A 4,607-nucleotide genomic window follows, 5' to 3' on the forward strand; every position below is an offset into this window, starting at 1 on the left:
TTATATAAATAAGTCTTCAAAAGTCTGTGTTTTTAATATTTTAAAATAGCCAAATATTTAAAACATATTTAAAATGTTAAGATATTAAAAATATTTTAAAATTTACAAATTAATATGCATAAATAATAAAAAAATAAGTCAAAATTATTATAAAGGCTTGGAAATTAAATGCCTAAATGCTTGGAAAACCCAGAAGTAGTAACTGGAAACCCATTAGAACTCAAGAGAATCAAGTGGTATTGCCATTTTTTAAGCAAAATGGTAAAAATCAATAGCTCACCTCCATGTCAGCAATAAACAGGTAATTTAATAAAAATTACTACTTCAATAGCAAAAAGATATAAAAATAACTAGTACGAGCTTAATAAGATATGGACAAATACTACATGAAGAAAACAAACAAAATAAAATTTTCATACTGATATAAAAGAAAACTTAAATGGAAATGCATACTATTTCATTGTGGGTAAATGCAAATGTATAAATGTTAGTTGTCTCCAAGTTAATTTATGAAATTTATGAAGTTTAATACCAATAGGAATTTTAAGGAAGCTGATAAAATAATTTTAAATATGACTTAGAAAAATAGGTGGTGAAAACAAGACAACATTGATGATGAACAAATAAATAGTGGAGGGGACAACAACATTATTTTAAAATGTTTAAAAATATATTATCAAGTGAAAATGACTTAAAACTGTTGCATGAATAGACACACATATAGAGCATAATATAAAAGCTTAAACAATAGAAGTACATATAATAGACAAATATCAGAGCACTTCTCTCTAAAATAATTAAGCTTCTAAAAAGCAGTGACATTTTTCTAATGTTGACAGAAGTTTCATTATTCATAACATCTATTGCAAACAGGGAAATAGGGAATGAGGCAGACAACCAACCACCACATTCCAGGATGATCAGAGTTATTATGTAGAAATGTATCTTTTGGTGAATTCTTATATATTTACTTCGGTTTTACTATCTAGAGCACTTAAGTCTGTAAAATTGTGGGTTTCTTCCATCAATCCCAGACACCAAGCACCCTATGTGTATTCTCACAATATTTAGCTTTTACTCAAAATGCTTGAAAAAACATCCCAAATGTCCTTCACTTCTATGATGGGAGGTTGACCCAGGACTATTTACAAAAGGATAAGTAAGAGCTATTTTACAGCCTTATGTAAGGAAAGCATGTCTGGATAAGACAAATGAAAGAGAGATTTACTTATATTCTGTTCTTCAATATAGTTTGCTGTAATTTTGACTTGACTGAATATTTGACAAACCCCTGATTAATAATAATAATAAAACAACCAACATTTGTTGAGTGTCAGGGAAGAACTAAGCATTTTACATGTATTTGTTTCATTTAGTCCTCACAACAAACAGCATGATTAGATATTATCATTATTATTATTAAACATATAAAGAAACTGAAGCACAGAATTTAAGTTACTCTCCTGGAAACATACAGTTAATAAAGAGTACACCTGTGATTTAAATTCAGGCAGTTTTTGTAAAGCAATTATAATCCAATAAAGATATGATAAATAAATAAATAAATTCAGGCAGTTTGACTCCAGAGCCCAGGATTTTTATCATTGTGGGTTATTGCTTCTTTGTAATATTAATGTTAAACTTCTTTCATTTAGATCTCCGAAACTCTCACAATCTCTCTTCCTGATAGCCAGGTAGATGTCTCATTTCCGGTTGCATTCACAGCAGTGTTTTCCAAAGTTGGATGCAGATTAAAATCACCTGGAGAGATTAAATAATTACAGATGCCTGGGATTTACTCCAAATCAATTGAGAGCTGCAGGGTGCGTCTTTGGCATCTGTAGCTTTTAAAAGCTGTCCAGGTGATTCTGATACATGTGAGGGTTGCAAAATACTGACTTGTGCAAATATGGAAATAGAGGTAAAATAGTCATTTCTCAGGTAGTTTATACGATAATTTACATATACAATAAGCTGCATAGCTTTTATATCTTTTATTTGTAATGTTATATACTCATCTATTTTTAATTAACTTCCCATGATACACATAGGCCTAAACATTTGTTTTAATTTTGGTAAAATTATATATCCATCAAGGCAACTACAAATGATCTCTCTCCCTTTCTTCCTCTCATTTATTCTCATTTTTCACTTTCTTCTTAAACTCCTTTATTTTTCTTTTAACATTTCCTTAGGTGTTTGAGGAAAACTCATCCAGTGAGTTAGTGTCTCATAATGTCATATTTTGTAAGTCTTCTATTTGTATTTAACTATAAATTATTTTTATGTAATTATATTATTTTAAATTACCTTTATGCTTTAGTACAAAATATCTGCACTACAAAATTATATGTATTTCATAATTTATCTAAAAATCTGTGTGTAAAGATAAAGGCAACAAATGTAGCCATAAGGAGACCGTAAGCTGGCAGAAAACATACAAGTTATGATGACTGCAGAACTCTTCTCTCCTTTTCCTGTTTTCCCATATCTGACTCTCCCAGTATATCTTTTCCATTTTTATTATTCCTTGCTCTTCACCAAATCATACCCTGAAATGTTAGGACTTACAAGAACAATACTGTTGTTCTTTTTTCTTCTTACATACCAATGAGCCTATGTGAGAAATTGCATATTTCATCTGCTGTGACTGAGTTGATTGCAGAATACATATTGGATAGTGATTGGACTGCTCATGGATAAGAAATTAGTGAAGAATTGGGTCTCAAAGAGTTTGACTGGAATAATGCATTTAGAGACCTACAAGGTAAGAAGTATATGAATGAAGCATTATATCTGATTGTTACTTTGTGGTAGAATAGCTACACATATTAACAAAAGCCATAAAAACGGTTGAAATGGTCAAGGACATAGTGATTGGAAATATGATCAAGAAGTGGAAAACCTAGGGTATAGGACAGCATTCTCTTGGATATTTAAATCACACAAAATGATGGTGAGACTTGGAGTAGAGAAGAATACTATGCCCAATGTGTCAAAGTCCTTAAAAATTAGAGAAATTTCACAATAAGTCAATAAAAAATAGAGTTTAGGAAAGATAAAAGGTAGAAATATCAATGGTTCTGAAACTTGGATTTCTACAGAATCATTTGTGATATTTATTAAAAATGACAATCCTTATGACAATATTCAAGACTTTGATGTAGGCAGGTATTTGCAATTTTTTCAACAATAATCTAGGTAATTCTAATGTAGGTTGTTTTCAGACCACACGAAATAAATCTCAAGAAAGAAGGGAAATTGTACTGGGTGGTGAAAAGGATGCTGACTCTACCTCCCAACTGTCTTTACTTGATTGGTCTCTACTCAGGAGAGGTATGGGGAAAAGTGGTGTTTTTGGCAGAGAGCTGAATTTCAGTTAAGTATAGTTGTTAAAAAAAATGTTTCCTGGGTTTCAACATAATATGTTTCCAAGAAACATGAATTTTAGTAATGCAGAATCTTACCCTCAAAGTTTTATTTACTTCTTTGTGTGTTTATGTTTCTCACTCCCTCTCCAGTGAGGACAATAATATCCTTGGTGGTGGTAAGGGTGAACTGGCCATTATAAAAATATTGTCCCAGGCTCAAAGCATTGAAGTTCACTTCACCCCCTTCCCCAACTGCTGCTTTGTGCTGATTTTTTCACGTCCCAATTTGATCCCCAGAAATGTTGGTGTACTTTACGTCAATATTTACATGTATCCTTTTAAGACACATCATTTTTATCCAATCAAACTTGCATGCTATATTTTCCTTTTTAAGTGTGTGTATCCTGTGGGTACTGATGGTTTTTAATATTACATATAGTAAGTATAGGGTATAGACAAAATATATTTGTATTTCTGTAGAGCTGGAGCTTTATGACAAAATTTTGCTGATGCTTGGGATCCTGGAATAAAAGCAAGCCTTGGGCAGTTAGAGAGAACCCCAGAGAGATGTAGCTAAATCAAGAGGTATGTATTTGCATTACAACAGAAAATGAGACCTTGGATACATCTGTATGTTGTAAAGTCCAGGGACATCAGGGCTTATCCAGCCTTTGAAAAAATATATATATATTCCAAAAGGTTAGAGTGAGAACTAGATTATTTTCCATTCCATCTCCGTAGAGCAAAGGATTTTCTTCCCCTTATTTCGGGAGGGGAAGAGAAGTTAGCTACATTTTGCTCCTGTATATGAGCAAAAAAAAAAAAATTTTCTCCATTCCTCACTTATTATTAATGATTTCAAAGTTTGTAAGTATGGGACATTTGACCTAGATTTGATCATGTCACCCAAGGAGTAAGAATCAGGGTGTGACAAAAAATGTGATGGTCATCATTTATATTTAAGTGAATTTGTATTTTAACTGAATTATAAATCTGTGTCTGATCCAGGACACATCATTTGAGCATTCAGAATGAAATTAATAAATATGATTATTAAAAACACAATAGTGGGTTTTATTCCCATTATATATACATACATGTGTGTACATCTGTGAATAGTGTCACACAATTGACTGACGATTAAGAAAGTCCTTTGAGGCATTGTATTTAGCAGGGACATACAAGTGAGTACTTTCATAATATGCATTCTAGAAACATGAGTATTCTTTGTTACTT

Source organism: Hippopotamus amphibius, chromosome X (assembly GCF_030028045.1).
Source record: "Hippopotamus amphibius kiboko isolate mHipAmp2 chromosome X, mHipAmp2.hap2, whole genome shotgun sequence".
NCBI lineage: Eukaryota > Metazoa > Chordata > Mammalia > Artiodactyla > Hippopotamidae > Hippopotamus > Hippopotamus amphibius.